This window comes from Lepus europaeus, chromosome 10 (assembly GCF_033115175.1).
Source record: "Lepus europaeus isolate LE1 chromosome 10, mLepTim1.pri, whole genome shotgun sequence".
Taxonomy (NCBI): Eukaryota; Metazoa; Chordata; class Mammalia; order Lagomorpha; family Leporidae; genus Lepus; species Lepus europaeus.
In genome coordinates, this window is record NC_084836.1 from 72,856,982 (window position 1) to 72,869,161 (window position 12,180).

The following is a 12,180-nucleotide window of genomic DNA, read 5'->3' on the forward strand; positions in this document are numbered from 1 at the left end:
AGAGGGGCCAGTGCTTTGGTGCACTGGGTTAATCTTCCGCCTGTGGTGCCAGCATCCAATATGGGCACTGGTTCTAGTCCTGGTTGCTCCTCTTCTAGTCCAGCTCTCTGCTATGGCCAGGGATAGCAGTGGAGGATGGCCCAAGTCCTTGGGCCCCTGCACCCACATGGGAGACTAGGAAAAGGCACCTGACTCCTGGCTTTGGATTGGCGTGGCTCTGGCCTTTGCGGCCATTTGGGGAGTGAACCAACATAAGGAAGACCTTTCTTTCTATCTGTCTCCCCCACTGTCTGTAACTCTACCTGTCATATAAATAAATAAAATCTTCAAAAAAAAAAAAAAAGAATGGCTATGAGGTGGGTGTAATTGTGTATTAATAATATTAAGCACTCAGGTCTGACGCTGTGGCACAGAGGTTAAAGCCCTGGCCTGAAGCGCCTGCATCCTATATGGGCACCAGTTCTAGTCCTGGCTGCTCCTCTCTGATCCAGCTCTTTGCAACTGCCTGGGAAAGCAGTGGAAGATGGCCCAAGTCCATGGACGGAAGACCTCTCTTTGTCTTTACCTCTCTCTGTAACTCTTGGAAATAAAACAAATAATAATATTAAACACTGAGACCACAACAGTGAAAAGCCCATAGCAATAACTCAGTAAACTTTTGTTTGGTGAAAGAATGGATGGATAACATTATTTTCCAACCACTTTTTAAAAACCAAAAACTTTATTGTCATTTCTTTAATACTAACAATAGCATATGTGAACTAGTTATTCTTGAAGACAAACACTGACAGCCCATTTTCTCTTGGAGATCCTTATATTTGGGTTGACAAGTGATTTTAAAAGGAAGAAAACTAGGTAGCTTTCTGCTTATAAATGACAATATTAATTATAATTGTTGACAAAATAGTATTATAGAGAATTTTTCTCAACACTGAGAGTTATGCTTCTCAATTCATTCATAGTAGGTAGTGTAACCCATGGTCTGAGTAAAAAAAAGGCAACAGGATTATTTCTCTATGTTTATCTCACAAAAACATTCACTGTAACTTATAATATATATAAAAAAGCAACTATGGTTGACTTTTATAATATACATCACATGATAATGAATATATGGCCCAACACAATGGTTAGTAGCTCATTAGTGTATGCAGCACTTAATTTTTACTTAAAATGAAAATTTAAATTTTAGGGTTATAAAAATAGAATAAATACCTTTTTAAAAGATTTACTTTATTTATTTGAAAGATGGAGTCACAGAAAGAGATAGAGCCAGAGAGAGACAGAGGGAGAGGTCTTCCATTTGCAAGTTCATTCTTCAGATGGCCTCAATGGTTGGAGAAGGGCTGATCTGAATCCAGGGGCTTCTTCCAGGTCTCCCATGTGGGTGCAGGGATCCAAGCACCTGAGCCATCCTCCGCTGATTTCCCAGGTGCATTAACAGAGAGACGGATCAGAAATGAGGCAGCCAGGACATAAACCAGCACCCATATGGGATGCCAACACTGCAGGCCACAGCTTTCACCCACTGTACCACAGCACCAGTCCCCCCAAAATATTTTATTGTTGTTACTATTTTTTAAAAGAAAGATGGAGGTTGAGACAATACAGAGAGAGAGACAGAGAGAGAGCTTCCAGTCACTTTTTCATGCTCCAAATGCCACAAAAATTGAGACTAAGCCACACTGAAACCAGAAGGCAGAACTGAATCTGAATCACTCACAAGGGCAACAGAAACCAACTACTTGAACCGTCACCACTACCATCCAGAGTGTTCCTTAGTTAGAGGCTGGAATAAGAAGAGGAAGTAAGAATTGATCCCAAGATGCAAGTTTTCCACGCAATGTAACTGATGTTCCATTCAACCCGAGGGCGTGCTTTTTAATATATTGTACATTTACTATATGAATCTTAAACATTAACTTCTTAAATGTATGCCAAACAAAATGGCAATAAGTTTAGTTCGTTTATTTTTAATTTGCAAGAATTTATTTATTAAGACATATTCTTTTGTTTTTCAAAATTCCAATATTGATCCAGATGCCTATACCTGATATACAGAAAATTGTTAAATGGGAAGATATAGTGACTTTTTCACTGCAAAGTTTAAGCAATTTATATTTGTTTTACCACAGTATATATCAGCCACTATATAACAGCACAGAAACACTATAAACATAAATGAATATTCTAGTAATGATATACCATGTATCTACTTCTCTATTCCCCTAAATTATCTATCAATAATTAGGACATCATCTGTACATTTGTGAAACACATTCAGTAAATTCACTAACTTCTAATTACTAAAACACACATTATAGCCTCATAACATAAGGACATTTTCCAGAAAATGTAAGCCATCTTATTCAAGGTGTTATCCAAATTTCTTGGCATCTCTTCTTTACAATATATATTTTATCATCTTTACTTTTTTTCTTAAAAAGTACAGTTAATCCTACAGTATTCAGAAAAATTGGCATACAATTTTCAAATCTACACAAGAAAATACATGTGAATGAAAGTTAAAAGGATGATAAAATGCCTGAATATAATGATTTGTAAATCTTTCAGAACAAAAGTGCAAAAAAATGGTAGCTACACACTTCAAACTAATTAAATTAGTAAGAATTCCATTTGTTGCACCCTCTTTAGCTATATACAGCCATTAAATTACAAATATTAGTGTTATAAAAAATAGCAGTTGCAGATATATTTAATAATTATATCATAATCTTTAAAGTGGAACAAATTACAAACAATAATTCTACAATTAGTTATTGAAGAATGCTGATTTTATAAAAATATCACAGAACACATCTTATTGTGTCTTGTAACATAGAATTTGGTTAATATACCAACTCAAAATTGAGATGGCATTCTATTCTACCTCTATACGTGTCAGTGATAGTTTTGTCCTAAAGCTGAGAAAGGATAACTATTTTTGTCAGACATTCCAATTATAAGAACAAGAGGTTTGCTACTGTGATTATCCAAAAGGAAGAAAATATCATTTTTCTTTGCAAAATGTTTGGATAAGCATTTCCTAATGTCCAATTTGCCAACAGCATTGGATTAAAGTTCTTGGAAAATGAAGGTGGAGTCATGTCAATCCCAGAAACACAGCTGCTTGGGACAGGATTGAATGTATCAAGAAGATCAAAGTTCACAAAGAAAAGTTGATGAAATTTATAAAGGTTTCTTGGGAAAATGAGTTCAAATCATCTTATCTTAACAGATTGAAAGGCCTGGAACAATACTGAAGTAGAGTAGATAACCCTTACCTTTATATAATAAATTATATCCTTATAAATATATTCAGAGAGTTTCATAATCTGGGATATAACACTTTTGATAAATTTTATATGCCTTCAATATGGCATTGGAACATCTGTTTAATATCAATTTTGTTGAATGGCTATTTTCTGGCAGTTCTATCAATATTTTCTTCACGTATTTTGAAGTTTTGCTATTAGGAGCATTGACATTGAGCCAGTGTTGGGACACAGTGGATTAAGGCACCACCTAAAACATCAGCATCCCATATGCAAGTACCAATCCTAGTACCCGGTACTCTGTTACTGATCCAGTTCCCTGTTAATGTACATGGGAAGGAAGCAGATGATGGTCCAAGTACTTGGGCCCTGCCACTCCTGGAGGACACCCAGGTGGAGTTCTGGGCTTTGACCTGACCTAGATTGGCCCATCAAGGCCATTTAGGGTGTAAACCAGTGAATAGAAAACCTATTTCTGCTTTTCCCTCTAGTCATATGGCCTATCAAATAAAAACAATCTTTTTAAAAAAGATTCTCCCCATTATAACTGTCAGATTAATTCATTTAATGAGAATTACATTCTTTGTTTTGAAATTGACATTGGAGTTTCCAAGATGGCGGACTGGGAAGGGAGCTTACTGCTCTAGCCTAGGAGAAGATAGTTTAAAAAAGGGAAGATATTGTAGTCTCTGGGAAGTTAGGGAAAAAAGGGCAGAGAAAACTCTACCAAAATTTGAGGGATACGATGAACCTACGTGGAATGCATGGGCACCCACTGCTCAGGACTACAAAAGCCTAGAGCCTACACACCAGTGCTGGAAAGTGAGGTGAGACCAGATCACAACAGCCAAAGCCACTGGCAAAAAAGTGTTAGGAAGAGCCTAGAGGGAACCAGACTTTGAGCCCCATGGGGGAAAGTGTACCAGCCAAACTAGAGGAGAGAAAAAAAGAATGGGATGGGCATGTTTCTCTCTTCCCTCATCATTTTACAAGACTGTTACAGGTATTGTAAGAAGCCAGTAGAGCAGGTGCCATTTTGGACATATGTAGCAGCTGTGCCAGCCCATGTTTGTGCCCAGCAACCAACTGAGTGAAAACTCCTGACTCTGATGGGGAGAACTAACAGGGGACTAGGAGCTTGTGCTGTGTGAAGCTTCTCAAGGAAGAATGTGGGAAAAAATGAGAGTTTGAGGGAGGACTCACAGTGTGGCTGGGACTTTGAGCAGTCTCAGTGATAGCTCTACAAGCATGGAGGTTCCTGGTTACCTGGTGAGAGACATTGCTGGGAAATCTGATCTTACACTGAAGACTGCACAGACCCATTGTTTGGTCTTTGGGACAGAGCAGATGGATATTATACCCTTATAACCACTGGGGCTAGTGCTCAGGAACTGGTCTCTATTGAGGAGAGGACCTCAGCTGAGCAGAACAAAGTTCCCTTCTGATTAAAAAAAAAGAGAGCGAGCTAGAAGATTTACCACACCAAACCTGACTATGTCATGTTAGGTATGCCCTTAACCCTGAAGAACTAAACAGAGCTCTCTAGCCACACCCACTACAAACCTCCAGAGATTCAGTGAAAGCAGACATTCCACTTATCTATAGAGTTGTAGTATAATAATAAAAGCTACTACCACAAAAAACAAATAAATAAATAAATTATAAAAAAATCAACAGGTATTTCCACAAATGCTGAACGGAAATAAAAAGAATCATCAGAATCACCACAAAGAGTTGTATGCCCAACTGGGAAACCTAGCAGAAATAGATAAATTCCTAGACTCATACAACCTACCTAAATTGAACCACGGAGACATAGAAAACCTAAACAGAACCATAACCAAGAGGGAAATTGAATCAGTAATAAAGGCCTTCCCAACAAAGAGCAGCCCAGGACAGGAAGGATTCACTGCTGAATTCTACCAGACATTTAAAGAAGAACTAACTCAAATAACTCTGAAGTTATTCAAAGCAATTGAAAGAGAGGGAATCCTCCCAAATTCTTTCTAAAAAGACAGCATCACCTTAATTCCTAAACCTAAAAAAGATGCAGCAGAGAAAGAGAATTACAGACCAATTTCCCTGATGAACATAGATACAAAAATGTTCAACAAAATTATAGACAACTGAATCCAACAACACATTAGAAAGATGATCCACCCGGACCAAGTGGGATTTATCCCTTATGCATGAATGGTTCAACAGTCACAAATCAATCAATGTGTTACACCACATCAACAAGCTGCTAAAGAAAAACTATGGTTATCTCAATAGATGCAGAGAAAACATTTGATAAAATACAACACCATTCCATGATGAAAAATCTAAGCAAATTGGGTATAGAAGGAGCATTCCTCAACACAATAAAGGCAATTAATGACAAACCCACAGCCAGCATCCTATTGAATGGGCAAAAGTTGGAAACATTTCCACTGAGAGCCAGTACCAGAAAAGGATGCCCACTTTCATCATTGCTATTCAATATTTTACTAGTAGTTTTAGCCAGAACAATTAGGCAAGAAAGACACATTGAGGGATACAAAATGGGAAGGAAAATGTCAAACTATCCTTATTTGCAGATAACATGATTCTTTATATAGGAAATCCACAAGACTCAACTGAGAGACTATTGAAACTCATAGAAGGGTTTGGTAAAAGCAGGAATAAAATCAATACACAAAAATCAACAGCCTTAGGCCAGCACCGCCACTCGCTTGGCTAACCCTCTGCCTGCAGCGCTGGCACCCCGGGTTCTAGTCCCGGTTGGGGCACTGGATTCTGTCCCAGTTGCTCTTCTTCCAGTCCTGCTCTCTGCTGTGGCCTGGAATGCAGTGGAGGATGGTCCAAGTGCTTGGGCCCTGCACCTACATGGGAGACCAGGAGGAAGCACCTGGCTCCTGGCTTCGGATTAGCGCAGCATGCCAGCTGTAGCGGCCATTTGGGGGGTGAACCAATGGAAAAGGAAGACCTTTCTCTCTGTTTCTCTCTCTCTCACTGTCTAACTCTGCCTGTCCAAAAAAAAGTTAATAGCCTTTGTATACACAGAAAATGCCACACTAAGAAAGAACTGCTAAGATGAATCCCATTCACAATATTTACACACAAAAAAATCAAATACCTTGGAATAAACTTAACCAAGGATGTCAAAGAAATAGAAGAAGATACAGAAAAATGGAAAAAATCTTCCATGTTCATAGATTGGAAGAATCAATGTCAACAAAATGTTTACTCTTCCAAAAGCAATTTACACATTCCATGTGATACCAATGAAAATACCAAAAACATTCTTCTCAGATCCATAAAAAGTGATGCTGAAATTCATATGAAGTTTCAGGAGACCTCAAATAGCTAAAGTAATCTCATACAATGAAAACAAAGCCAGGGCAATGCAATTCCAGATTTCAAGACATACTACAGGACAGTTATAATCAAATGGCCTGATACTAGTACAGAAACACATGGATAGACCAATTAACAAATCAGAAACACCAAAAATCAATCCAAACACCTACAACCAACTTATATTTGATGAAGGAGCTAAAACCATCTACTGGACCAAAGACAGTTGATTCAACTAATGGCACATGCAGAAGAATGAAGCAAAAAATCCACTCAACATGGATTAAAGGTCTAAATCTATAACCTGACACCAAATTATTAGAGGACATTGAAGAAACCATGCAAGATATTGGCACAGGCTAAGGCTTCTTGGAAAAGACCCCATAGGCACAGGCAGCCAAAGCCAAAATTAACAACTGGGATTACATCAAGTTGAGAAGTTTTTGTAAGGAAAAGAAACAGTAAGAAATGTGTAGAGGCAGCTGACAGAATGGGAGAAATTCTTTACAAACTATGCAATTGATAAAGGATTAACAACCAGCATCTACAAAGAGATCAAGAAACTCCATAACAACAAAACAACCCACTTACGAGATAGGCAAAGGACCTAAAAAGACATTTTTTAAAAGAGGAAATCCAAATGGCCAAGACACATGAAGAAATTTTCAGGATCACTAGCCATCAAAGAAATGCATATCAGAACCACAATAATTTCACATCAATCTGGTTAGATTGGCTTTCAACCAGAAATCAACAAACAACAAATGCTGACAAGGATGTGGGAAAAAAGGTACCCTAACCCACTTTTGGTGGGAATCAAAACTGGTAAAATCATCATGGAAGACAGTTTGGAGGTAACTCAGAAATCTGAATATAGTCCAACCATATGACCCAGCCATCCACCCACTCAGAATTTAACCAAGGGAAAAGAAATCAAAAAATAAAATAACTACCTGTACCACCATGTTTATTGCAACTCAATTCATAATGCATAAGACATGGAATCAACCTAAATGCCTATCAACAGAAGAATGGATAAAGAAATTATGGGATATATACTCTATGGAATACTACACAATGCTAAAAAAAAATAAAATGAAATCCGGCCATTTGCAACAAAATGGAGGAATCTGGAAAACATCATACTGAATGAAACAAGCCAGTACAAAGGGGACAAATATCATTTGTTTTCCCTGATCTGTGACAAATAATTGAGCACCTAATAGGAAACCTCTAGAAGTGAAATTGACACTGAGAAGCAATAATTTGATCAGCCCTTTTCCTGACTGTCAAGGAACAGATAATTATTTTCCTTTTGCTATTCTTTTTCTATTTAATACCATTGGTTGAATTCTTTATTTAACAAAGAATTATTCTTAGGTGTTTAAATCCAATTGAAAATTGATCCCTGCAAAGAATAAGAATGGGAATAAGAGAGGGAGGATATGTACAGTTTGTCACACATTCTCATGAACTTACACCTAAGGGTAAACCTAAAACTTGTCATGGGACTCCAAAACCCATTCAGTTGGCAGGTACTAATGGCATCTTTCTAGTAAAAGTGATCATTTTAAGTACACAACTGAACATAAATATAGGAATAAATATCAAAGGGATTACATAAATATGACCAAGTGTCTGCTAATAAGAAAAAGAGAATTAAAAAGTAGAGAATGGGCCGGCGCCGTGGCTCACTAGGCTAATCCTCCACTTTGTGGTGCCGGCACACCGGATTCTAGTCCTGGTCAGGGCGCCCGATTCTATCATAGTTGCCCCTCTTCCAGGCCAGCTCTCTGCTGTGGCCAGGGAGTGCAGTGGAGGATGGCCCAAGTGCTTGGGCCCTGCACCCCATGGGAGACCAGGATAAACACTTGGCTCCTGCCTTCGGATCAGCGCGGTGCGCCGGCCGCAGCGCACCAGCCACGGCGGCCATTGGAGGGTGAACCAATGGCAAAAGGAGGACCTTTCTCTCTGTCTCTCTCTCACTGTCCACTCTGCCTATCAAAAAAAAAAAAAAAAAAAAAGTAGAGAATGATTCAACATGGCAAATAGGCCACACAGCAGAGTCAAAGAATGACAAACACCATAAACAGCATTCTGGCCTCAGAATAAGTCCTTAATGCATTCAGATCTGGCTAAAAAAATCCCATGAGAGTATTCCATGCATGGAAATCCAAGACACATTGGCCAAAAATAGCCTACATGAAGGATCACTGTGAGATCCCAGCGGAAAGAATGGACCAGCAAAGAAGGATGTATTTTGCTCTAAAGGGAGGAGAGAAATTCTACTTTGCTTAAGGCTCTCTGTAAACAATGATGGAATTTGTGGACTCAAAAGGCTTCCATAGCCTTGGAAGCTCATGACAAGAGTCTTCGGTCATCACAGCTACCATGAGAGTCTCAATTGTTAAATCAAAAATAGGAGTCATTGTGCACTTGCTTCCCATGTAGGACCTCTGTCCTTAATAAGTTGTACTATGAGAATTAATGATAAATCATTTTCAAACAGTACTTATACTTTTTTTGTCTATGTGGGTGCAAACTGTTGAAGTGTATACTTAGTATAGAGTTGATCTTCTATATATGAAGAATTTTAATGAACAATGGGATGGGAGAGGGAGTAGGAGGAGGGACATGAGTGGGGGTGGGAGGGTAGATGTGGGGGAGAAGAACTGTTATATTCCAAAAGCTGTACTTACGAAACTTATATTATTAAATATAAGCTTTCCAACAATAATAACAAAAATAAAAGTAATTGACATTGCCATATGTAAATATGGGACATCTTCCATGAGCATGCAAAATTTTCCAAACCATGAGCATGGAGGCACAGGAGACCTCAAAAAGCAATCTTGTACAATAAAAAGAGAACCAGAGGCATCACAATACCAGATTTCAAGACATACTACAGGGAAGTTATGATCAAACTAGCATGGTACTGGTATAGAAACAGATGGATAGACTAATGGAACAGAATAGAAACAACAGAAAACAATCCAAACATCTACAGCCAACTTGTATTTCATCAAGGATCTAAAACCAATTCCTAAAGTAAGGACAGTCTACTCAATAAATGGTGCTGGGAAAACTGGATCTCCACATGCAGAAGCATGAAGCTAGACCCCTACCTTACACCTTACGAAAAAATTCACTCAACATGGATTAAAGACCTGAATCTATGACCTGACAGCATCAAATTATTAGAGAAGATTGGAGAAACCCTGCAAGATATTGGCACCAGCAAAGACTTCTTAGAAAAGACCCCAAATGGCCAACAGGCACATGAAAAAATGTTCCAGAATACTAGCAATCAGGGAAATGCAAATCAAAACCACAATGAGTTTTCACCTCACCCCGGTGAGAATGGCTCACATACAGAAATCTACCAACAACAGATGCTAGTGAGGATGTGGGGAAAAGGGACACTAACCCACTGTTGGTGGGAATGCAAACTGGTAAAGCTACTGTGGAAGTTAGTCTGGAGATTCCTCAGAAACCTGAATATAACCCTACCATACAACTCAGCTATCCCACTCCTTGGAATTTACCCAAAGGAAATTAAATTGGGAAACAGAAAAGCTGTCCTCACCTTAATGTTTATTGCAGCTCAATTCACAATAGCTAAGACTTGGAATCAACCTAAATGCCATCAAAAGTGGACTGGATAAAGAAATTATGGGACATGTACTCTATAGAATATTATACAGCAATCAAAAAAAAATGAAATATGGTCATTTGCAACAAAATGGAGGAATCTGGAAAACATCAGGCTGAGTAAATTAAGCCAGACCCAAAGGGACAAATATCATATGTTCTCCTTGATCAGTGACAACTAACCAACCACAAAAAAGGAAACCAATTGAAGTGAAATGGACACTAGGAGAAACAGTGCCTTGGTCAGTTCTTGTCCTGAATGTCGATGAACAACTTAATACTTTATCCCTTTTAGTATTTTTTTTTTGTTCTACTTAATACTATTGCTTGAACTCTTTAATTAAAACACAATTATTCTTAGGTGTTAAAATTTTAACTGAAAAGTGATCCCTGTTAAATATGAGTGGGAATAAAAGAGGGAAGAGATGTACAATTTGGGACATGCTCAATCGGACTTGCCCCAAATAGTGGAGTTAGAAACATACCAGGGGATTCCAATACAATCCCATCAAGGTGGCATGTACCAATGCCATCTCACTAGTCCAGGTGATCAATTTCAGTTCACAATTGATCATAATTATAGGATTAAGAATCAAAGGGATCACATAAACAAGACTAGTGTCTGTTAATACTAACTGATAGAATTAAAAAGGAGAGAAGGATCCAACATGGGAAGCGGGATACACAGCAGACTCATAGAACGTCAGACGTCCTACATAGCACTCTGGCCTCAGAATCAGCCCTTAAGGCATTCGGATCTGGCTGAAGAGCCCATGAGAGTATTTCAGGCATGGAAAGCCAAGATATTCTGGCAAAAAAAAAAAAAAAAAAAAACCCTAAATGAAAGATCTCTGGGAGTGAGTGTTAAGAACAGGCCATCAAAGAAGGAGGTACCTCCTCTTAAGGGAGGAGAAAACTTCCATTTTGACTATGACCTTTTCTAAATAAGATCAGTGTTGGCAAACTCAAAAGGCTTCCATAGCTTTGGCAACTCATGACAAGGGCCTAGGGGGATTACTGATGCCATAACAAAACAAGAGTGTTTATTCATTAAGTCAACAGGAGTCACTGTGCACTTAACACTTCATGTAGGATCTCTGTCCTTTATGTGCTGTACAATGTGAATTAATGCTATAACTAGTACTCAAGCAGTACTTTACACTTTGTGTTTCTGTGTGGGTGTAAACTGTTGAAATCTTAATATATACTAAATTGATCTTCTGTATATAAAGATAATTGCAAATGAATCTTGATGTGAATGGGATGGGAGAGGGAGTGGCAGATGGGAGGGTTGCGGGTGGGAGGGTAGTTATAGGGTGGAAAAAGCCACTGTAATCCTTAAGCTGTACTTTGGAAATTTATATTAAGTAAAAGTTGAAAAAAATGGGACCACTTTTGGCTATTGTTAACAGTTGGACCTTTACTTTTAACACACTCATGTCTTTATATTTAACATGTATTTATTCTGAGTGGTATATATTTGTGTTTTGTTTATATTTATTCTGTTAAAACTGACATTTATGTGGGTTATCATACCACTTAAACTTAAGCAAATTACTTATGGGGTTGAATTTCAGTCTTACATTTTATTATTTCTTTTGCATTTATAATAGACAATTTTAGCTGCATTCTTTCCTGTTGATATTTATGATTTTATTTCTATTTCTGTGGGTGATTTGAATAACTCTTATTATTTTCTGGTCGCTGATTTGTAGGCTATGATTAGCATCTTAATTTATCATAATCTACCTTGAAATAATTTCAAAACATTCATACTCATTTGTGAGTTTAGTACAGGGAAGGAATATGTGATGAATTTAAAACACCTGACACAGTTAAAAAAGTACACTCTTTGTTCTTAGTAAGATGTACCAAAGCAGGAAATTATTTTATTTTAGTTTTTTAAATTTAG

General features: G+C 37.9%; 1 protein-coding gene across 3 annotated transcripts in view; it reads right to left on the reverse strand.

The window, feature by feature from the left end:
* Positions 1–12,180, reverse strand: part of LOC133768844 (zinc finger protein 271-like) — an 81,745-nt gene that overhangs the window by 11,936 nt on the left and 57,629 nt on the right. The window contains exon 6 of one of the 3 annotated variants that reach the window (XR_009867081.1): positions 1,170–1,420. The exons of the other annotated variants lie outside the window; for them this stretch is intronic. The gene's annotated coding sequence lies outside the window, so the exon portion shown is untranslated. Of the gene's footprint in view, positions 1–1,169; positions 1,421–12,180 lie in introns of those variants that run through there. 3 annotated transcript variants of the gene reach the window in all.